The 25,041-nt window shown below is 36.7% G+C and overlaps 1 protein-coding gene across 1 annotated transcript in view; it reads right to left on the reverse strand.

The window, feature by feature from the left end:
• Positions 1 to 25,041, reverse strand: part of SHC3 (SHC adaptor protein 3) — a 150,521-nt gene that overhangs the window by 107,498 nt on the left and 17,982 nt on the right. The window lies entirely within an intron of this gene.

The raw sequence follows: 25,041 nt of genomic DNA on the forward strand, positions 1-25,041 counted from the left end.
ATTCTCCCGGTTCTGTTTGTCCCACTCTGTCTCCGTTCATAGAAGTATCAGCAGGCTTCTCTGAAACCATTTCTAAAGGCACAGTTTTAAAACTTTATAATTGTGTGTGAAATAATCAAAGCAGCTCAAGAGAATCAAAGCTAAACTAGTCACTTAGTCCCCCCCCCCCCCCCCCCCGCCACTAGAATCTGAAGTAGTAGAAATGGGCAAGAAGCTTGTGTCTTCTGGGGGGGGGGGCGGGGGGGTATTTGTTTTCTACCTTTGAAATAAACACTTTGTAAAAGCGAATCCAACGATTAATAGTGAGATGAACCTGGAGGGTGCTCCTACCCATGAGGCCATCTTTTGGTTTGATCTTTGCCATCTTCATTTTGAGCTCCGTCATGACCATCCACCCCTCATTTAGGAAATACATCCCCGGTGTAAAGAAGAACGCTGGGAAACAATGAGTACAACTGACTTCATTCCCAGCACGGTCTAAGACCCTGAACCCATTTGTGAGCTTGCAAGCAATAGTCAGATTACAAACTCCTCCCTAAAAGGGAGGTGGGTCAGCTGGATGCCCCTTCTCAAGGGACCACCAGGATTTCATCTGCATGAAGACCAGATGTTTTTTCCTTCTCTTCTCATGGAGGCAGATTACGCAGCCCCCGTTCCGTGGCCAACATAAAGTTTGCTAAGGTTATGATTCTAGAGTCTCAAAGCCAAATTAGATGCCAGAGCCTCAGGAAGCCTGAATATGTTCCAGGGAGCTAAAGACATACACAAATTGCGCCTTTGCAAGGCACACAGGAAATTTTCCTTGTTGTCTTATTCGTAATATTAATTATTGATTGCTGATTCTCATAAACAATTATTGAATCAATTAATAATTATCATTATTGTTTGCTAGTCATTCTACTATCATTACAATTTAGCATTATAATCCTGGGTCTCTAATAGGATTAGATGCAGAAGATATATAAAGCTCTCTACAGGCATAAAACAATGAATATGAACTGATGAAAGCGGCTTAATTAAGTTATCTTTCACACTGGCTTAATACAGCCCTGTTTCGTGATACAGAATTCAGTTCTATCTGCTGCTTCATAGATGTGGAACTTTCAGCAAGTCCTTTAATTTCTCTGAGCTTCAATCAGTCTATAAGCATGGAAGTACCGATTACATATCAGGCATTATGCTAAGTGCCAGGCATACAAAGACAGACAAAAGATGGTCCCTTTTTTTAAAAGGGCTAATAGTCAGCTGAGGGAAGACAGCATGCAAGCAACTGTGCTCCCATAAGGTCTGTGCAGGATAAAATGGAAGATGATCAGCAGAGGCAGGGCACTGGCATGAAGAGAGATGAAGAAAAGCTTATGGTAGAAGCTCAGTTTTAGCTGGGACTTGAAGAAAGGCAGGAGGCAGAGATGAGAAAGGAGAGTCACGTCCCTAAGCAGGGCGTCATGACCTTGTGAATCTCGCCCTATTTAACAGATAAAGGAAATCCGGTTAGAGATTAAACTACATTTAGAGGGTACACAAAGGGCTGATGAAAAGGGAAGCTTCCCATGTCGCCAGGATAACCATGGAATTAGGAACAATGGCAATACTTCCTCTATCTTCTTAGCTGAGGAAATCTTTGAGGACTTCAGTAAATTCTCACATCCCATGGGATAGGTTATAGCCAATGTAAGCCAGGAGAAATGGCCCTGACCCACTTCCTCCAATGATAAGAAATGATAATAATAAAAGGAAATCAAAGCTAAAAAATTCTCATTTGAAGCACATGACTGAACAATGGTTCTGGACCAGTATATTTCAAAAGAAAAGTATCCCTTAGAGAATACTTGAGTTTAGGTCCAAAAGGAGAAACACAAGGGATTTTTTCAATGGTGTCCGCCACAAACCACCTGGATAGAAAGAGAAAATAGATCAATCACAAGCCTGGCAGAGAGGCATGATATAATCATAATGGGCAACGTTAGTTATCCTAGGACTTATCTGATTTGCCTTTGTGATAATTCCATCCATTGTAGAATAACTAACAATGAAAAATTCTATCTTGTATTTGGTTCTCACTACCAAAGAGGAGCCTGTTTCTGGGGTGGAAATGGTGGGAATTTTGTGGGGAAGAGACCATGCCATCTTAAGAGTTGTGGCAAAGAGAAAAAATCCAGGCATGGTGTGGAATGCACTCTAGATTTAAAGAAAGCAAATTTCAAAGGGTTAAAAGAAAAAATATGTAGAACACACAGAACAAAAATCATTCAGGTGAAGACGGGCCATGAGGAATAGAAAACATGTTTAAAATGACTTCTGCAGATCCAAAGGGAACATTCCAGTAAGGAGGAAAACTGGGATTTGTCTGAAGAGGCCAATGAGAATGCATGAGGAAATCACCAATCAATTTGGTTTATTTTTTAAAATTATGTTATTTCCCCCCTATTAAATGTAAAAACAATTTTACCATTCATTTTTTTGTTCCAAGTTCTAAATTCTCTCCCTTCTTCTGACATTTCTTTCTTCATTACCTCTCTCCTTCTCTCTCCCTGAGATGGTGAGCAATCTGATATAGATTTTTACATTTCCCTGTATTGGTCCTTTTGTGGAAGATCTCTCAAATGAGGGGGGAAGAAGAGGAGGAGAAACATGGTAAGTTCTCCTTTTTGGAATCCAGATGACCTTTTTCATCGTGAGTCTCTGGGATTGTCTTGGATCACCACAGCGCTGAGAATGGTTGGGTCATTCCCATGTGTTCATCAAGAAATACCGCAGTACAATGGAATGATCTGGGACAATCATGGAAGACTTTAGACAGAAAGCGCTATCCATCACCAGAGAAAGAACTGTTGGAGTCAGCTGGATGGGGATCGAAACATACTATCTTTGACATCTCACGGTTTTATTTTGAGGTGTTGGTTTGCTATGACTGTACTCTTACAATGACCAATACAGGCGTGTGCTTTACATGAAAATCAAAATGAAGCCAAGAACAAAAGAAATAACGCTGTCATTGCACACAATGTTCTGCTGCTACTGCTCACTTCACGGAAGTCTTCAAATTCAATTCGTCACATCAACAAGCAAATCGAGCAACAAGTCAAAGTTTATTTTCTAATGGATGAAGCCATCGCATAAGAGGAAGCAAAAGTGAGGGAGGTGGAAAGGTACGCCCCATGGGGGGAATCAGGGTAAAGTCTGAAGAAAGAAGTAAGCCTTTCTACCAAATGGAAATTACAGAAAGGACTCCCAAATGGGAGAATAAATAAGACTGTAAGGAGGGAAAGAGAAAGCAGGGTAGCAAAGTCCCAGCTAGCAAACAGATGTTCCAGGAGAAACTCACCAAAGAGAGGAGGGGATCTCAAAGGTAAAGTATATTTAAAATGATTTGAAATAAAGAAGTAGAAAATGGAATGAAGGCCTCATAACCAAAGAGCACGGTACAGCGCTATAAAAATAGTGTCGGGAACACTAAAACTCTGAATTAGCTATGGTTGGCAAGGGAAGCTAAAGACAACAAAAGGGCCATATGTGGCTATATTGAGACAGAAAGAAGGACCAAAAAAAGGCTTTAGGTGGACGAAATAACTGACAAAAGAGATAAAACAGAGATTCTCAACTCTTTGTGAGTTTGTTTGGCTGCAAAAGAATGGCTTTTACATTGTGAATGACTGGACTAAAATGACGAACAGAGAGTAGACACCTATGGAAGTAAGCGGGAGCCAGAGATCACCCAACTGCTACTGCTAAATTCTGGTCAATTGACCAGAACTCTAACTTCGGGGTCTAAAAACACGGATACATCTTATTGCCGAACATGTTGCTGAACATGAAAAACAGAATGCATGGCACAAGATTGGAGAAGGGCAAATTTTGCCCTGATTTTCAAAAAAGAGAAGGAAACAGACTGAAACTGTAAGCCAGAAAGCCTGACTCTGATTCCTAAAAATAAATAAATAACTGAAATAGAAAATAGACTAGATCGTTAAAGATGATTGGCAAATATGTCTAAAGGAAAGGGGAAACTCCAAAGAGCCGGCATGATTGCACCCAAAATAAGTCCTACTAGATGGCATTTCAGCTCTTGGATGGCCTACTAACATAGTAGATGAGGGGATGCTGAGCATTGTTTACCTGTGTTTCAGTAAAGCTAAACAAGCCCAATAAGGTGAAAGCCTTAGAAATCAACACTGACGACTACTAATCCTTAATACGCTCATTCGGGAGGAAGAAGTCAGAAAGTGAAGCAAAGGAGATCTTTGTTAGAACTAAGCAAATTGATAGGGGAACAAGATGATGGCTATCAAGCATCGGCTCATAGAAATAAAAGGGGCTTCTGGAGAGAGTTTACAAAAAGAAGGGATTTTAAAAGGGAAGTAAAAGAGGAAAGTCTCGACCCAGTGTGCGGAAGAGATCCCACTGAAAACCACTGCTTGGGGAACATGATCTGTGTTTGTGAAGAGGCAGAGCCCTCAGGACGGACCACATCAGGGCAAGTTGGTGCAGCATGGGACCACTTCCTCTCAATGTTGTTCATCTAAGGACAGCTTTTTCTTTTCCTGAAGATTAAGGAAATTGGAGCCCCTGGAACAACTCTAATTAGAAATGGTGGAAGGCTATGAATGCAGGAAGGCAAATGTAAAGAGCATGATCATGGGAAAGGTCAAATATAGAAATGGACCAGAGAGAAGGATTTGCCACACAGGGAAATCCCTACCATGGAGCAATGTTGCTGCCCTCATTAACTGATTGATATTTTTCTAAGAGGGAGCCGAACCAGAAGGGGAATGAATGATATAACAAGATGCACAAAGGCTTTAAAATCAATTGGTCAGAAAAAGGACTCAAATTTCACATATTACATGTTTCAATTTCCTGAGGAGCATCGAGATTAAAAAGGGAATTAAATGTGATACCCAGTGGAATCACGCGTGGGCTATGGGAGAAGTGGTGGGAGGGGGGGAGGGAAGAAAAGAAAATGATCTTTGTTTCCAATGAATAATGTTTGGAAATGACCAAATAAAAATTTAAAAAAAGGAAATTAATAGATAGAGAGATAGATATATGAATAATATATGCAATATAAAAGACCTATATACATAAATGTATGTAATATATGAGAATAAATGGTCAGAACAAAAAAGGAAAGAGAATTCATGTAAAGAATAAAATATTTTTTAAATCCTTAGGAAAAGGTTCAAAATAACAAATAAAGGAAGTGGAGGGGGAAGAGAGGAGAAAGGATTCTGAACTAACCACTTATATGAGAAGAAAAAGAAGAGAAAAATTAAATAACTAAAAGAGAAAAAATAAATAAATAAGTAAAACTGCACAACTAGAAAAAGGAGCAAATATTGGAGAAGAGGAAAGAGCCTATGAGAATAGAGTTGCATCAAAAAAGATTGAGCAAAACTAATGGTAGGGAAAAGATACTTTTTAAATTAAAAAAGGAAAGAAACCCCAAAAAATCCTAATTGACACAGAATTAATCCTATATTAAGATATCAAAAATTGCAAATAAATGCAAAAGGGCAGAAATGTTCAATATAAAGGGTTTTTTAGTATTTTTTAACATAGAAATAAAAATAGTATTTGAGGAAGGAAAAAGAAAACACAAATCTAAAAAACTTAATGAAATTCTTAATAATGAGTAGGTCATGTTTGACAAATTAGGGAAACAAATAATGATCATGTGAAAAACAACTATAATGATGAGACAAGATGCTAACATTTCTGAAATGCAACTAAAGCAATTCTCAAGGGAAAAAAGTTATTACCCCCCCAAAAGATACAGTAATTTAAATATGGAAAAGAAGAATGGCAAACTGAATGTGTATTTTTAAGCTTTAAAAATCCAAAAAAATAAACACAAAAGAAGAAATATTTAAAAATTAGAAGAAACATGTAAATAAAAAATCTAAAAATTATAGAACTAGTTAAACTAAAAGCTGGTTCTTTGGGAAGATTAACAAAATTTATACACAGTCAATCTGATGAAAAATTTATCAGCAGAAAATCAATTAAGAAAAATAGTAAATGAACAATGTAAAATCACAACAAAACCAGAAGAAATAAAAAAGAAATATTAGAACTACATAGAATTATAGTCCAATAAAACTGGGAACCTTTAAAAAATGAGAGGACTATCTTCAAAAAATATGTTAACCAAACTTAACATCCTATCAAGATTTTAAATTATGCAGCCTCAGAAAAGAAAATGGATTTAGGGGAAAGACCTAATCAATAAAATAATAAAACTTCACAATCCTGATTTACAGGCAAATTCTACCAAACTTTCAATGAAATATCACCTTTTTTTAATCTAACACCACATGATTATCTTGATAAATGCATAAAAATCTTTGAAAAAGATTTTTCTTTCAGAAGAAAAAATACAACACATTTATGTTACTGCATAATTAGAAATTGGATCTACGCTTTTAAAAAAATCCTACAAAGTATAGATAGCAGGCAAATTAGAGACTTTGGCCCAAATTTTACTACTACCTCTTTTTGCACAATCTACAAGATAAAACGATGATTATATTTTTAAGTTGTTAAAAGTGTAATAATGTGAAAAAATTATATGAAATTTGAATTTCTGTGTCCACCAATGAAGTTTATTAGAGCTACACTCATTTATTTACATATTGTCTATCACTGCTTTCATGTTGCAAAGGCAGAGTTAAGTGGTTGTGAAAGAGACTGTGACTCATAATTTCACATTGCTGCTTGGTGCACTACATTGCAGTGAAACGGTTATGACTTGTTGGAGTTTCCATTGCCACAGGGGTGGAGGAATCCTTGTTATAGTTCCATCAAAGAAAAGAGTGCTTATGGTCACTCATAAACCAGAATGCATCACAGGAGAACAGTGACCATATCTCTTCTTAGATCATGCTACCTTGAAAGAACTGAAAACTTAGAAGTCTCTAGAACTAGTTCTGAAAATAGCAGCCTGAAGCTTAAGACAGTATTCCCCACCTGAGGAGCAGAGCCCAACTTTAACATAAAGATAAAAATCAAGAAAGAGACTAGAAAATTAACAAACAACAAAAAAAGAACCTGATCACAAAAAGTGACTATAATGATCAAAAAACAAACTCAGAAGAGGAAAACTGTCAAAACAGCTATATCCAAAGGCTCAAAGAAGAATATAAATTGGTCTCAGACCCCAAAAGTTTCCTAGAAGAGCTCAAAAAAGATTTTTAAAATTCAATGAGAGTTTGTGGAAAAGGAAAAATTGGGGAAAGAAACGAGAGTAATACAATGAAAAAAAGTCAACAACTTGGCAACAGATGCACACAAAAAAATGGGAAAAGAAATACAAAAATTATCTGAAGAAAATAACTCATTAGAAAGCAGAGTTGGCCAATTGGAAAGGAAGTACTGAAGAAAATAATTCTTTAAACATTAGAATTGGGCAAGTGGAAGCTAATGACTCCATGAGACATCCAGAAATAATCAAAAAGAATCAAAATAATGAAAAAAATAGGCCAAAGATCTAAAATATCTCATTGGAAAAACAACTGACCTGGAAAATGGATTGAGGAGAGACAATTTAAGAATTATTGGATCACTTGAGAGCCATAAATTTAAAAAGTTATTAGACATTATATTTCAAGAAATTATCAAAGAAGGTAGAAAAGGTACATAGAAACACAAGATCACCAAATGACATACCAAAAACTATAATATAGTACCTCAAAATGAATTCCAGAGCAACATAAGCCACAAATAGATAGTGTGAAATAATTTTTCATCCCAAAACAACTTAGAAGGACAGCAAATACCACTGAGGCAACAGGTCTGGGGGCGGGGTGCTGAATCAGTAACAAAGGCTTCCAGAGCTCTTAGCCACAGACAGTAAAGAGGGTTAGATTATAACTCATAAGGAGATTCCAGGGTCCCTTTGCTGGGACTGGATGCAACTCTTGTCACATTACCCATATAGATCTATATTTCAGGCCTGGATTACAGTCTTAGACTGAGGAGCACTAACACATTCAAGCACTGTGACCATAGGGGATCAGGGAGAGCCTGGTCACAGTTCCAAGGTAGAAAAGACTATTTGTGGTTACTCACAGACAAGAACACAGGCAAGGAAAGAATTAAACTTACATCATGTACTTTGGAAGAATTGAAAGCCTATAGATCTCCAGTTAGCTCTGAAAGAAAATCCCCAAAGAACCTGAGACTTGGAACAGTGCTCTCTTCACTATAGTTCCAGAACCCAAATTTAACAGTTTTTTAAGTTAAAAAGAAAATTAAAAGGGTGAAAAATGAGCAAACAACAAAAAGAAATTGAACATAGAAAGTTATTTTGATGACAGGGAAGACCAAAACAAAATTCATAAGAAGAAACCAAAATTAAAGCTGGTATATTAAAAACTTCCTAGAAAAATATTAATTGGTCTCAAGGCCAAAGTGTATTAATGTGGGAGCTCAAAAAGGATATTAAAAATCAAATAAGAGATGTAAAAGAAAAATTGGGAAAAGAAGCTAGAGTAATATGGGGAGATCGTGAATAAAAGAGTCAATAACTTGGTAAAGGAGTCACAAAAAAACCTGAAGAAATTAATATCTTAAAAACAAACTAGGTAAAGGAGGAACAAAACAAAAACCCAACAAAGAGAAGAAATCTTTAAAAAGTATAATTGGAGGAGTGATGAAATCAGTAGCTTAGTAGCAGTAAAAGTTGAAACTGCTCTGAGAATCCTCTCAAACCAACCCTAAAATAGCATCTCAAAATTGCTGGAGTCTCAGAATCAAAAGGGGGATGGAGTGAAGTAACTCTCCTGTGGAAGACAACCTGAAAGATAAGCAGAGAGGGGAAATTTTGAACCCTAAATAAAACTGTGCACAGAGGAATGTAGACCATGTACCCCGCCCCCCAAGCATACAGTTCTTAGAGGAGACTGAATTACCAACCCACAGGCCATCATACTACCGTGGAAGAACTGAATTTTGCAGAAAACCAGAACTAGAATTGAGAGGTGGAGCAAGGGAAAAGCTGAAGTTTAAGAGTACATCCTCTAACCAGAAAACAGAGTCCACCTTTTAGATATAAGTAATTCTCTCTCTCTCTCTCTCTCTCTCTCTCTCTCTCTCTCTCTCTCATACACACACACATACACACACTCATGCAAAAATGGGCTGGGGAAATGAGCAAACAGGAAAATAAACACCTAACTATAAGAAATTTATATGGTGATAAAGATGAGCAAGATACAGACTTAGGAGAGGATAGTGAGATCAAAGCAGCCATATGAAAAACTTCAAAGAAAAATGGAAAGAAAAAATTCAAAAATCAAATAAAAGAGTTAAAAGAAAAATGGGAAGAAAAATAGAAAAAAGAAATGTAGAAAATGAAAAAAATAACAGCTTAAAAAGTAAAACTGACCAAGTGGAAAAAGGAGCACAAAAATCCAATGAAGAAAAATCCAATGATTAAAAGTAGAATTGGCCAAAAAAGGTTTAAAAGGTCATGGAATAAAATAATTATTTAAAAATTAGAATTGAGCAAATAGAAACTAATGACTTCAGGAGATATCAAGAAACAAAACAAAATCAAAGGAATGAAAAAAAATAAAATATGAAATATCTCATTGAAAAAACAACTGAATGGAAAATAGATCTAGGAGCAACAATCTAAGAATTATTGAACCACCTAAACATCATGATTAAAAACAAAAGCTTAGAAATGATATTACAAAAAATTATCAAGGAAAACTGCCCTGCTATTCTTGAACAAGATGGTAAAAATGAAATTGAAAGAATCTACAGATCACTTTCTGCAATAAATCCCCAAATAACAGGAATATTATGGTCAAATTCAAGAGCTCCCAGACCAAGTAGAAAATACTACAGTCAGAAAGAAGCAATTCAACCACAGTCAGTATTACATAGGATTTAGCAGCTTCTACATGAAAGGATCAGAAGGCTTGGAATATGATATTCTGGAAGTCAAAAGGACTAGATTCACAACCAAAAATTACCTACCCATCAAACTCACTATATACTTTTTTTTGGGGGGGGGGGGCGTCATTTAATAAAATAGATTTACAAACATTCCTGATGAAAGAACCAGACCTAAACAGAAAATGTGATGTCCAAATACAAGACTCAAGAGAAGCATAAAAAGGTAAACAAAAAAGAGAAAATTTAAGGGACACAGTAAGATCAAATTGTTTATATTCCTTCATGAAAATATATTTTTTACTCAAAATTTTTATCATTATCATAATAGTTAGAAGAAGTATACATAGACTGAGGGTCTGTGAGTAAGCTGTTTAGGATAACACGCAAAATAAAATCAAGTGGTGAAAAAAATGATTGCACTGAGAGAAAAGGGAAAAGTAAAATGTGGTAAATTTTATCACTTAAAGAGATGAAGGGGAGGGATCTATTACAATAGAGGTGAGGATGAGGGTAGTAACAAACTTAAACCTTACTCTCACTGGAATTGGCTCAGAAAGGGAATAACAATCAGAGTCTTTGGGATATAGAATCTTATCTATATCTATAGGGAAATGAAGGGAAATAATAAAAGTAATGATGGGGAGGCAATAAATATAAAGGAGGGGAGGTGGGTGAGGAAGTAATCAAAAGACCCTATAGAAAAGTATGAAGGGAATTAAAAGAGGGGGTTGGTGGGAAAGGAAGTAATATAAGGAAGGATGGGGGTGATTAAAAGTAAAACACTTATGTGGAGGGACAGAGTGAAAGGAGAAAGCATAGGATTAAATGGGGAAAGATAGAAGGGAATAAATAAATGGTAATCATAACTTTGAATGCAAATGGGATGAACTCACTCATAAATGGAAGTGGACAGCAGAGTGGATTTAAAAACAAAATCCTACAATATGTTGTTTACAAGAAATGCTTTTGAGGAAGGGCAACACCAAGTAAAGGTAAGAGGACGAAGAAGAATCTATTGGGCTTCAATTTAGTTTTTTTTAAAGCATGAGTAATAATCATGATCGCAGACAAAACTAAAGCAAAAATATATCTGACTATAAGGAAGATAATTACATCTTAATAAAATAGTATAGTATAGTGAAGTAATATCAGTACTTAACATATTTGCACCAAATGGTATAGCCTCCAAATTTTTAAAGGAGAAACTAGAGGAGTTTAAGGAGGAAACAGACTGTAAAACTATACTAATTGGGGGGGCCTCAACCTTCCCCTATCAGAACTAGACAAATCTAAATAAAAAATAAACTAGAAAAGTAAATGATATTTTAGAAAGGTTAGCTTTAATAGATAATTGGGAAAAAACTGAATGGGGATAAAAAGGAATATGCCTTCTTTTCAAAAGCACATGGGTGCATATACAAAAACTGACCATGTATGCAGGCAGTGATGGCAAACCTTTTAGAGACTACCCGCTGTGCTCCACCTCACCCCAGACTGAATGTCATGCCCTGCCCCTCCATGAGTGCTAGGCATGCCCCACCCCCCACCTTACCACACACAGGGGAGGGAGAAAGTGCTCTTGCTCTTATTAGACTGCTGGGCAAAGGGGTGGGTGAAGTGATGGATATACTGAGGAAGTATAGAGAGGGGGAGGGGAGTGGCCCAAGCACTCTACTCCCCTCCAGTGTGGCTGACTGTGAGCCACCCAAGCTCTCCCATTGGGCTGCTGGGCAGAGGGATGGGTGAAATGAAAAAAAAATGTCCTCAGCACTGGTGAAGAGAGGGAGATGAGTGGCCCAAGCACTCTGCTCCTTTCTACCTCTGCCACCTGTGAGCTGCCTACTTTACCTCCTGTGTGCTCCCATTGGGCTGCTGGGAGGGTGTGAAAAAATGTCATCAGATACAATGGAGGTATGGAGCAGCTCCACCCAAGTCTCTTTGCCTTTCTAGTAACAAACTCTAATGGGATGGGGGGAACATATGCCCACAGAGCGTACTTTGCATACTGACTTTGGCATGTGTGCTAAAGACTCACCATCAAGGTGCTATGGCATTAAAAACTTCACAATTAAATGTAGAAAAGCAGAAATGATAAATACAACCTTTTCAGATAATAATACAATAAAAAATTACCATCAATAAGGGTTAATGGAAAGAAAAATTAAAAATTAATTGTATCTAATTCTTCAAAAGGGTTGGGTCAAAGAACAAATTATAGAAACAATCAATGATTTCACTAAAGAAAATGACAATGAAGAAACAAAATGCCAAAATGCATGGGATACAGTCAGAACAGTACTCAGGGGAAAATTAATATACCGGAATGCTTATATCAATAAAATAGAGAAAAAGAAGATCAATAAATCTGTCATACAATTAAAAAAAATAAAAAGGAACAAAATTAAAATCCCCAATTAAAGCTTAAATTGGAAATCCTATAAATCAAAGGAGAATTTAATAAAAGTGAAAATAAAAGAACTATTGAACTAATAAATAAGAGTAAGAATTGGCTTAAAGAATAAACAAATAAAATAGAGTATTATCTGACATTATATGACAAGAAATATAATGATCTGGGTGAAATGTATAAGTATTTACAAAAATATAAATAGCCCAGATTAACAAGAGAGAAAAAAGAATGCTTAAATAATCCTATCTCAGGAAAAATGAACTCCCAAAGGAAAAAAATTCCTAGGGTCAGATGGTTAAGTGAATTCTATCAAACATTGAAATAACAATTAATTCCAATACTATATAAACTACTTGACAAAATAAGCAAAGAAGGACTCTTACTGAATTATTTTTTTTTGACACAAATATGGTGCTGATACCTCTGCCAGGAAGAACAAAAAAAAAGAGAAATAAAATTACAGACCAATTTCCTTAATGAATATTGACAGAAAATTTTACATAAAATATTAGCAAAGAGACTACAGCAATATACCACAAGGATTATTCACTATGACCAAGTGGGATTTATGCCAGGAATGCAAGGCTGTTTTAATATTAGGAAAACTATCAGCATAATTGACCATATAAATAACCAAACTGACAGAAATCACATGATTCAGAAAAAGTCTTCAACACCCATTACTACTTTTAAAAAAAATACTAGAAAGTATAAGAATAAATGGGTCTTTCCTTAAAATAATAAGATGTATCTATCACCAGTTATCACCTGCAATGGGGATAAGTTGTAAACCTTCCCAATAAGATCAGGAGTGAAGCAAGGATGTCTATTATCACCACGATTATTTAATACTGTACTAGAAGTGCTAGCTTTAACAATAAGAGAAGAAAAAGAAATGGAATAAAAAGAGGAAATGAGGAAACAAAGCTATCTCTTTTGCAGATAATATGATGATATAGTTTAGAACCCTAGAGAATCAACTAAAAATTCAGTTGAAACCTTTCACAACTTGGAATTGGGAACTATGCCCTAAGGGCTATAAAACAATGCATACCCTTTCGATCTAATAATACCAGTAAGAGATTTATATCCCAAAGAGATGAACGGGGCAGAGGAGAGGTACCTGCTTGTACAAAAATATTTATAGCTGCTTTTTTGTGATGGCAAAGAAGTGGCAATTGAAGGAATGTCCATCAACTGAGGAATTGCTAAAGAAATTGTAGTATATGAAGGTGATGGGGTACTATTGTGCTGCAAGAAATGATGAACAGCATGATTTCAGAAAGAGCTGGAAAGACCTATGTGAACTAATACAGAGTGAAATAAGTGAAAGCAAGAGAACACTGTACACAGTAATTAATAGCAACATTGTGGAATAATCAACTATGATAGACTTAGTTACTCTCAGGAATACAATGTCCAGGACAATTCTGAGGGATTTATGACAAAGAATACTATCCATCTCCAGAGAAAGAAATGTTGGAGTGGGAATGTAGATAAAAGTATGCAATTTTTCACTTGTTTATTTGGGTTTTTGTTTGGGGGTTTTGGTTTTATAAGATTATTCTTTTACAAAAATGAACAAAATGGAAACTTTTGCATAATAATATGTGTATAACCCAGATACAATTGCTTGCCAGCTCTGAGGAATGGGGAGAGAAGGGAGGGAGGTAGACAATTTGGAACATATAACTTCAGAAAACTTACGTAGAAATTTATTACATGTAATTGGTAAAAACATATATATTTATTTATTTATAATAAAAAACAATCTTATGATAGAATGCTCCAATGTGGACCAATAAGAGAAATGTGATTTAAAACATCCCTGGCATTTTATTTCAAACCCAGAAAATTATCAAAGATAACAAAAAAATGTGAATTTTCACAATTAGAGTTCTGAGAAGAAAGATGTTGTTGTTGGTAGAACCCTTTTGGAAAGTAATTTGGATTTATAAAAAAAAAAAGTAACTAAGGTGACTTTTGACCTAAGGATTACACTACTAGATATATATCTCTAGGAGATCACAGACAAAAAAGAAAGATTTTATATAGGGCAAAATATAAAGTAGTATTTTGTGGGAGAAAATAATTAGAAGTAGTGTCAATATTTGTGAATACAATACTGTGAATACTTGGCAGCAAATGCAATGGTGCTATCATATTCAAAGTGTTGAATAATTATTCTGAACCTCATAGTTTATCTTGGAACAATATACAAGTATTCACAAATACCAGTTGATAGAGAAATGGCTAAACAAAGTACTTAAAAGACTGATAAACTGACAAAGAGAAATAAGCAAAGACAGGAAAACTATATGCACAATGACAACAACAATGTTAATGGAAAGAATCGATATGCAAATATTCTTTCTTATATTCTTTTGCAGAGTTTAGGATCCACAAAAATAAAACATTACATTGTTTTATAGGGTGGTTGATTTTGTTCATTTTTTCCTTTTTAAAAAAATTCTCTGTTATAAAAGATAAAGGGAAAGGGGAGATACCAAAAGAAATCTAAGTTAAAAAAAAAACCAACAACAACAAACAAAAACAAAGATTGTCACCAGGGTCTATTTTGTAGCATTATCAGAATTACAAAATTTGAAATTTTGGATGAAATGTCAATGACCATCTCATCCAATTCATACACAAAAGTAATACCCATTATATTATGACAGACATGCTTCTCCATTAAATAAATGACATGACACATTCCCACTTCATTCATTTTTCATGCAAGAAGAAGAGATCATTAGCCTGGATGTCTGGGGACTTGTTTTCTATCCTACTTCTTTCACTAACTCGCTGTATTGGTCATTTAACATTTTGTTTCCTTGTTTTTAAAATGGGAATGCATAGAATAAAATTCAACCCGGTATTTGGCCTCATTCAACCTCTCCCCCACAAATATGCAAACTATCTCCTACCTATATTTGTACCTCACACATGGTAAATGCTTAAAGGAGGTTGGTTATACTGAATTTAATTAAACTGAATCTATAAAATATAAAAGTTATTCAAAACTTATTTTATAAAAATTTTCAAAGAAAAGAACATAGTACCGGCTTAAAGTTTGTTGAATGAATAGTACAACCTGCAGGTATTTAGGTGGAGACTAGTGTTAGCTGGCTGACATTCCTCAATTCCTCACTCCCCACGCTGTCCACACAAAAGTTATAAGGAACGGTTTCCAGATCCATCTTCCACTGAATGCTGCTAGAGATGTCATTTTCCTTCATGGGTGATATTAGCTCTCCGTCTCCCCCGGCCCCCACCTCCTTCCGATATCTCTGACCTTGGCGTTCTGCATCTGTTTCAGTATCTTCTCCTTATGTCGCTTGAGAAGTTAAGGAGCCCCTTATCCTTCCCGCTGAGAACTGATTGGGGCATGCTGGTCAAGCTGGAAGGCAGTGGAAGGGCCGTTTGATTTTCCCTCTGTTCTGTTAAGAGCCATTCGTTCACCATCGTCTTTCCTGAGCTGGTAGACCAGCACTCTGCCCTCCGAGAGAGGCGTGAGAGAAGAAGGCACGAGGAAGGACCTTTCTCCAGGCGGCCTCATTGCTTACCAATGGTTTGTTCCCGAAATGCCTAGAGTAACTGCTGGGAGTGTTTCCCCTTTCATCTGAACAGAAAGCAGCGTCTGATATGACTGATGGCATCAAAGGGCGGAGCTCCAAGAGCAGGTTTTGATCTCTATATGGAGACAAGAACTAAATTGTCGTCTCGTGTGCACAGAGCTGTGACTCGCCATGATAAGGATTTCCACTGTGTATACCCAGGCAACGTAAAACGTCAAAGGAGGACCATTGGAGAGAGTCTAAGACAGTGCATGCGTGGGTGCCTGCTCCTCCGACCCCCTAACAGACGTGGGCAAAGCCCAGGAAGGAGATGGCCCTAGTACACTTGGGGTTCAACTGTCAAGTCTTCACCAAGGGAGGCACTCCGTAAGTCAGGAATTCAGAGCAGCTCTGAAGAGCTCCAAAGAGGCCATTTGTACATTTTCAGGGTGAGCATTTCGACTTCAGAAATTGGCAAACTGTACTGATTGTTTTCTACTTGACTAGACTTCAAAAAGGGATGAAGAAGACACCAGTGATGCAAATTAAACTTAAAACAATGTTCTGGGGACATTTTCCCCCAAGCAAGTGGGTTATTAAATGTTTGTCAGCAGAACCCTAACATTCCTTGACAAGAACTACAAAAGAAAAGAGCCTCAACTTAAAGCAGACTGTCTAGCCCCCAACACTACTCCAGTCGGTCACCCCCACCCCTTACTGCTACTGATTAAAGTGCTCCTGGAAGGGAAACACAATCACCTTCTCATTTCACTTGTGGGAGCCTTCCCTGTGTAAAGTTGCATAGGGAAACTGTAACTCTATAGGTGAATTTGAAATAATTTCACTCATTCAAAAATCTCTGTGGTTAACATTCAAATGTACTATTTTTAAATTATATTTTTCTTATTTTTAAGTTCAGAAAACGAAACCCAAATATAATTTGGCCCAGCAGAGGTCACTGGGACCGCCCTCTCTTTCTGAAGTCTGGCAATTCTCAAACATTTTGGTCTCAGGATTCCTTTCGACTCTTAGAAAGCACTGAAGACCCTGAAGAGCATTTGCTTTGTGGGTTATACCTATTTGCCATATTTGAAATTAAAAGTGATCCTTTGTTTAATTTATCAGCTCATTCCATTATTACGTGGTAACCTAAAAAATTGTTGTAGGAAAAATCATTGTGTTTTCCCCAAAAATGTTACGACTTGATGAGAAGAGGGGCATCGTTATACATTCCTGCCAAGGTAAACGGCAAACTGCTTTCATGCTGCAGTGCAAATGGCGGCGCACTTGTTCCAGGAGAAGCTGCGAGATTCCCAATAGCTCTTCAGCCTTTTGAATGCCACAACACTAGTGTTTGCTGACACGTGTTCACATAAAAGATCTTCAATGATCACTTATTCGGGATAACAAACAAATATAAGCAAAACCCTAAGTCCAGCTGTATCCATGGAATGATTCATCCATTCATCAGATAAAAGTTCAATGATGCAAATGAGATTAGCTCCAGCTTCATAGGTGAAGCTAAACCTTTAGTCCATTAGGTCATATTTCCAATGGAAAATGGCACTGTAAGATCATGAGAGAATGAGAGTGAAAAGAGGCAAATAGCATCTGAATAGTACCATGAACATCGTTTTCTTGGCAACCCCTGAGCTGCTGTACAAGACCCTCGGGTCTCTCGGTGTTGGGGCCAGGGGGACACAGTGCACACAGATTTATTGAGTAGGGCTATGTTGAGAGATGGGGAAGTAAAGGGAAGTGGGGGGAGCTGGCTAAATGGGCTAGTGGCTGCACGATTGATTCCACAGTGCCATTGATGATGTCATCATTGTTGGCTCAGAACCTGGACATCCTTCCCTGTAGACACGTTGGCCAGATATCACCAGCTCCATGTCACCTTACTCCCACCGTGTCTCATTCACCTCTTTGAGAACCACTGCTCTAGTGAGTGGAGAAAAAGATGAAGGACTCCTTGTCTAAAGTGGCTGAATGCTTAAGAAAAACAAGTTTAGCTTGTATGAATTTTAGACTAAGATGAAATTCCCAATTCCATGTAGTTTCCTTTCTCATCTTCCTGTCTTCAAATCTGGTCTCAGACACTTACTAGCTGTATGAATCTAGGCAAATCCCTTAACCTTGCTTGCCTCAGTTTCCTCATCTGTAAAATGATTTGAAGAAGGAAACAGCGAACAACTCCAGTATCTCTCCCAAGAAGACCCTAAATGGGATCATGAAAAGTTGGAGACAACTGAAAAATGACTGAACAACAATTACTGTACCATTCTGTAATTCTTAATATGCAATGAAAAGAATGCTGCAAAAGAATTATGGTATATCACTGGTTCCACCTGTAAAATTTAAAATTAATCCCAAGCAATTAAAAATATTACATTTTAGGAGATTTATTAATGATAACTAGAAATCAAGGAATAAAGAGGATACAAAATAAAAACCACATGCCCGTGGGTGAGCAACCAATTCAAAATCTCACTTAGCACCACCATGCTGGATGACAGGAAGTAAAGCCACTGGGACCCTCCAGGTCACTGCCTAAAATCCCCTGTCTAAAAGAAGTATGTAATGCCAGGAAGTCGGCGGGCTCCCAGGAAATATGGGTAAGAGATTTTCAATTATACACACCTAGTTTTTTGTCCCCAGGCAAAACACTTAACCTCTGTGACATTTCATTATCCTTATCCCTGTGAATGCAGATGTTGAAAAAGAAAATAAAACTTATTTTTAATTTCACTGGGAATATGAAGAAATAATATTTTTACCAATCCAATACTTTGTTCCAGATAAGTGGGAAGTACAAAGGCTTGAACTGGAATGAGGGATAACCAGTCTACACTCTTGTCTAGCTAGAATCGTTGCCAAAGGGAGGGAAAGAGAAGGAGGGGAGAACTCAATAGACCTATAGATAGAAGGATCGATGGCATCCCCCTCACCTGAAATCAGTGCCATGAGCCATTCAGGGGCAGAGTCAAGGTCAAGCTATCGATACTAGGAAGGAACTCTTAAGGGGAGACAGTCTGGGAAGGGACTGAGTAGTAACTACCCTGAAATAGTAACCCCCAGCTGTATTTTAACATTTTATGATCTTTCTTTGTTCAAGATTGTTACTGTTCCCTGAAATCTTAGGGCGGAGTCATAGTGTAAGGGCGTGGGTACTATGCCATTTTGAACAGCTCTCTCCCTCCAAGCTGGAAAGAGGGCGGATTTAAATTAAGGTTAAATCCAACAAAATTTTCTGGCTGACTTAAGCCTAAATCACACATTACATTACTGGTATCAATTTTTTCTTTGACAAAGTTTGTATTTGATGAGCTTACAAGGTCCCTTTGAGCTCTAAAATTTCTTTACTCTGTTTTCTAGTCATAAAGAATAAAGAAAAAAAAACCCTCACCTTCTGTCTTGGAGTCAATACTATGTATTGATTCCAAGGCAGAAGAGGGGTAAGGGTTAGGCAATGGGGGTCAAGTGACTTGCCCAGGGTCACAAAGCTGGGAAGTGTCTCAGGCCAAATTTGAACCAAGGACCTCCCATCTCTAGGCCCAGCTGCCCCTCATGAAGAATTTTTACTGGATTTTTTTGTTGAATTGGGAAAAAAATATTGTTTTTCCTTACCGAACTCATATTTTATTTGTAAATAGTAGAATATCAAATTTTCATAAGTAATAAAATATATCAGAACTTTAAATTTAAATTCTATTCTAACGTAGGTAGATTTTCTAAACCAAGATCTAGTAAAATGATGCGTAGAGATGTTCAAAAAATAGTAGTATGTTTGGCATTGGGAGTTTTTGGTTTTGGTTTGTAATTAATTCTTTTAAATGGCTTCCTTCACTGAAGTCTAGCATGAGTTCCTGATCCTTGGGAGGAGGTGGTCCTAATTGTCAAAGACTTGGCCAAAAGCTCACCAACTCTAGAAGGACCTCCCAAGCTAGGCAAAGCTTCTGTCAGGGTGACAGGTTGCATGTTTGCTCTTCAGGAACCAGCTTAGAAGGTGCAAAAATCCTCATTTAAAGAGCAGTGGTCACCAGGTGATTTTTTCCTCCCCACAGCTATTCCTGGAGACCATCTGCTTAAAACCGCCGCCCCTCAAAGAACGCTATTGTAACCATGGATCTTGGAAGGATTTAAGTTAAAACTGGGTATTTCTTAGCTTGAGTGCTGCACCTAAAAGTAATGAAACTGTCACCTTTTTAAAATGACATCCTTCAGGTAGTCCAAACATCCATTGCTAAGTCAAAGATCCATTAACTAGATAGAGACTCAACCTAATAGAAGCAAATAATAAAGAAAACAAGTGCTAAATGCAGCACTACCCCAGAAATGTATATCTTTTCCTCAGTTTCTGTGTGCTTTGAGCAAGGCCAATCCTTCCTCTTATTGAAGTTTTTACCATTTGGGGGCAGTTTTCCGTTTTCAGCCGATACTTTTCTACTAATACATATATTTTTTGATCTTTGAAGCTAAACGTTTGAAAAGAATCCTGCCGCTTGGATGTGCCTTATGAAATAGAGAATGATTGCCATTAGAGAATCGTAGTTCTATTCTTCCCAAATTAGAGAAACTTGAACATTAGTGTTTCCCGTCTTCCCAACATAATTTTAGAAAGTGCAGGCAGATTGTCTCCCAAGCCTTTTAGAAAGTACACAAGAGGGGGCAGCTGGGTAGCTCAGTGGATTGAGAGCTAGCCCTAGAGACTGGAGGTCCTAGGTTCAAATCTGGCCTCAGACACTTCCCAGCTGTGTGACCCTGGGCAAGTCACTTAACCCCCATTGCCTAGCCCTTACCTCTCTTCTGCCTTGGAACCAATACACAGTATTGACTCCAAGACAGAAGGTAAGGGTTTAAAAAAAAAAGAAAGTACACAAGAAATCTGCATTTAAAAACCTGAATTCACTTTAAAGAAGCAATCACTAGAAAGCATCCAGTGTGGATTGAACATGATTATTGAACCAGTTTTCCCAGAATGACATTGCTATTATAATGTTCTGAAATTCCTTTTTTACTTAATTGAATAACTTTGTGATATTATCTTTTATTAGATTAATACTGTTAAACCCTTATGAGAAAAAAATGTGTTGCAGATTGATACTGCCTTCAAGAAAATCTGCTTTTACACAGCTTCTGTGATTTTTAAAACTATTCTACCCTAATCAGATTGTACTTTAGAAGATCTGATTTAGCTATTTCCTGATCAATAACAATGGAGATACTTGGTTTAACAGAATCAGGTTTTGGGAACTCTACATTGCTCCACCCTATTTAGTTTAACAAGGGCAAGAATATCTGCACCATACTCAAGGATTAAGTATCTGAGGAAATGGCCTACAACAGACATGTGCAGAAAAGCGGACTGACCCCTGGGCTGTCCTAAATCAAGCTAAGCCATCATTGGTACAGATGAGATGCAGGAAAGTGATATAAAATTGTCCATATAAGGCACATCACTTCCTCTTTCCTCCTCTTTCCCTGGAGAGGCAACTCTGGCTGAGAGTGTGCTAGACATTTCGACATCTGGGAGTGTTGGTGGTGAGTTTTGCCCTGGAGCTGATTCAGGTTCAGGCATCTTAGCTGAACCCCTTTGGAGTTCAGGCTGATTCTTTTCTCCTTCACACCCAAAACCTTACTTTTTAGATCTCCTAATCTTCCCACCTGGTACTAGCCCCTTCCTTCTTCCTTCTTCTTAATCTCCTCCACTATATCAATTAAATCAACATAAAATTTCCAGCTGAGTTTGGGTGTTTCATTAGGATTTTACAAATAAAATCCTTGGTGACCAAATATAATTATTACATTCAGTCTCAACCATAATTTTAACCTTTACACTTCTTAAATCTTATCTCAATAAGAACCTTGAATTTTTTCAAATCGCTACAAACATAGTTTCAAATTAGTAACACCCTAAGCTATATAACAACGGCACGTATAACTTTACATCTTGCAGCATTAATGAGTATCAATGTATACATCTTATTTTACGTATGACAAAGTCCTTTACACATTATATTTCTTGCTGCTTCACCTTTGGCCTAAGGGGATCATTGTAACCCTTATATCCAAAAAATCATCTTCAAATCTAAATTTCTGTACCTATAGTCGCTCTGGCCCCCTCCCCTCTGACTCAGTATTTAATATCTACATTTGCTCAAAGTATTACGGCATTACACAATTTAACACTCATTACTTTTGTCAAGACAAATGACAAATTATAACTGATTCATATTTTCATTACTCTTTTAGAGTAGATGATTATCAGAACCCAGCACAACCCCTTGTACAAAGTAGGCATTCTATAAATGTTGATTAGATAGATTATATATATAAAGCCTGCAGGAATCTTTACATACAGTTTGGTGGCCCAATTTTTTTAGTTTGACCTCTTCCTTACAATAAAATAGAGGTAATGACAAAAATATAATGCAGATAAGTACTGGTATGGGGAGATAAGGATATCTTTTGGGAATATAGTTGACCATACAACTAACTCTATAATAAACTGAATATTTTCAAATTTCCTGTTGTCTTTGGCATATATTTTTAATCTTTCACTACTTAAATTTGTCAAGAGTCCCTCTATCATTAATGGATTTGAGACAAAATAAATAAATGGGTAGATTAATTAAATCAATTATTTGTTTTGGCTTTAGGTTATGATTTGTTGTTCACTTGATAGTGTATTTCATCTCCACTAATAAAAGCATACAGTTTTTATAACTTAAATTCCAATTCGCTTCTTTAAAACTCCAAATGCAAGGGCATGTATGAGAGAGAAAGACACACATGCAGAGAGAGAGAGAGAGAGAGAGAGAGAGAGAGAGAGAGAGAGTTGAAGAGACAAAAACAATCTCAGGTTAGTTTACAAAGAATACATTTTTCCCTTATCATAAAGGAAGCTCCTTAGATCCTTAGCATTTCAGGAAAGTAATACTATGGAAGAAATATAAACCCCTTTTATAGATTTCTAATGTCCTGTATAAGAATTAATAAATGCATAAAATAACATTCCATAAACTAATTTAATATTCAGAGATAATCTGTCAGATATTCATAAACTCACATATAAATAAATCCAAATTTATCATATAATTTATTCTCATAACTCTTCTAATTGCTATGCCAATTATAATTATTTGCTCATGGATTCTACTATTTCAGAGTACTGTAATTTGAATTGGACTGTACTAAATTGTTATTTTTGTAATACAAAGAGAGTTAGGAAGATAAAAAGTGTAAGTGATTGAAAATGTGATCTACTTTCAAGAACAAACTGTTATTAGCTATTTTATCCAACACTCTTAGCAATTCAGTAAATTCTTTTATCTTTTTTTAATATCCTTTCCCATCTCAATGTTCTTGTAATCACTTCTCCTGTATCCCTGTTCCACTATTATCCATCCACACTCTCCCCCACAAAAAAAAAAGAACGACCACTATCTTTATCTGTTGAAAATATTTTTGAAAGATCTATAGATCCAAGTGACAATTTGCTTAAAGTGCCATCCTTAATGCCCTACTCTCAAGGAAATTAATCTGTATAGTGGTGTCTGTTGGTGATGGAATACTATTGTGCTCAAAGGAATAATAAAGTGGAGGAGTTCCATGGAGACTGGAACAACCTCCAGGAAGTGATGCAGAGCGAGAGGAGCAGAACCAGGAGAACGTTGTACACAGAGACTGATACACTGTGGCACAATCGAAGGTGATGGACTTCTCCATTGGTGGTAATGCAACCCCAGAGGGGTACAGGAGAAAAAACACTATCCACATCCAGAGGAAAAACTGTGGGAGTAAAAGCAACTGCCTGACTACAGGGGTGGAGGGGATATGACTGAGGAGAGACTCTAAATGAACACTCTGGTGCAAACACCAACAACATGGAAATGGGTTCAAATCAAGAACACTTGTGATACCCAGTGGAATCATGCATCGGCTATGGGATGGGGGGGGGGGGAGAAAATGATGCTCAGATAATGCTCAGAAATGACCAAATAAAATAATGTTTAAAAAATAAAATAAATAAAATAAATTTTAAAAATTAAAAAAAAAAGAAATTAATCTGTATATTTCCTACATACTTACATTTTAATTTGTATTTTAGTTATATGCCCCTGAATTATCTCTTCTACTCGACTATGTTGTTGCTCAGTCATTTTAGTCATGTCCAACTCTTTGTGATCCCACCTGGGGTTTTCTTGGGGAAGATACGGGAGTGGTTTGCCATGTCCTTCTCCAGCTCATTTGACAGATGAGGAAACAGATAAACAAGGTTAAATGCCTTGCCTAGGATCACACTGTTTACAGCAAGACTCCAGGTGAGGCACTCTATCCACCTACCTAGCTGCCACTGCTTGATTGCAAATAAGCTCCCTGAGGTAAGGAATCATGGTTGAATCAATAGTCCAAAGCAGGTCATCATCACCAATAAGAAAGAACCAAGTTTGGGTCTCACCAATTATATACTCTCAATAGTCACAGAAAAAATACTTTAATTTTCCCACCTATGAATAAATATCTCATTTAAGGTATATTAAAGAATAAAGAAATATAAAGAAATAAATATTAAAGAAAAAACAGCACTCTTTCTGGAGTTCTAACTATGACTTAGAAAATACAAGGATACCCAATACTAAGTTCCTCCAAACAATTGTTGTTTCAAAATAACACAAATATTCAATTATAATCAAATGCCATTATAATGTCATGGAACCATATTGGTTAGCTATCCAATCACTTTACTATATAGCAAACTGCATAGTCTAATATTATTTCACTTAATGTCATGCTTTCCTCAAACCAGTTCTGATGTTATTCAGGGCATACTTGCTGGGTTCTAGAATATGCCCATAGCCTGAAATATGGAGACCTAACATCTGAATCATTGATAGTAGTAAAATGAAATTTAAATATATATAATATCCTACATTCACTGTATATTTAAACAGCGGGGGTTGAGTATTGGAGACTTCCAGGGGTGGAGCCAAGATGGTGGAGTAATCCTCAGCAGTTCTGTGCTGCCATGGGAATCCTCCCCAACCAAAATTAAAATATTGCCACCAAAAAATACAGGAGTGAAAAAAAAAACAATAAAGAGACAGAGTGAAACAACTCTCAAGAAAAGAAAAACTGAAATGGTAGGCAACAAACACCTGGAGCACT

This window comes from Monodelphis domestica, chromosome 7 (genome assembly GCF_027887165.1).
Source record: "Monodelphis domestica isolate mMonDom1 chromosome 7, mMonDom1.pri, whole genome shotgun sequence".
NCBI classification, from domain to species: Eukaryota; Metazoa; Chordata; class Mammalia; order Didelphimorphia; family Didelphidae; genus Monodelphis; species Monodelphis domestica.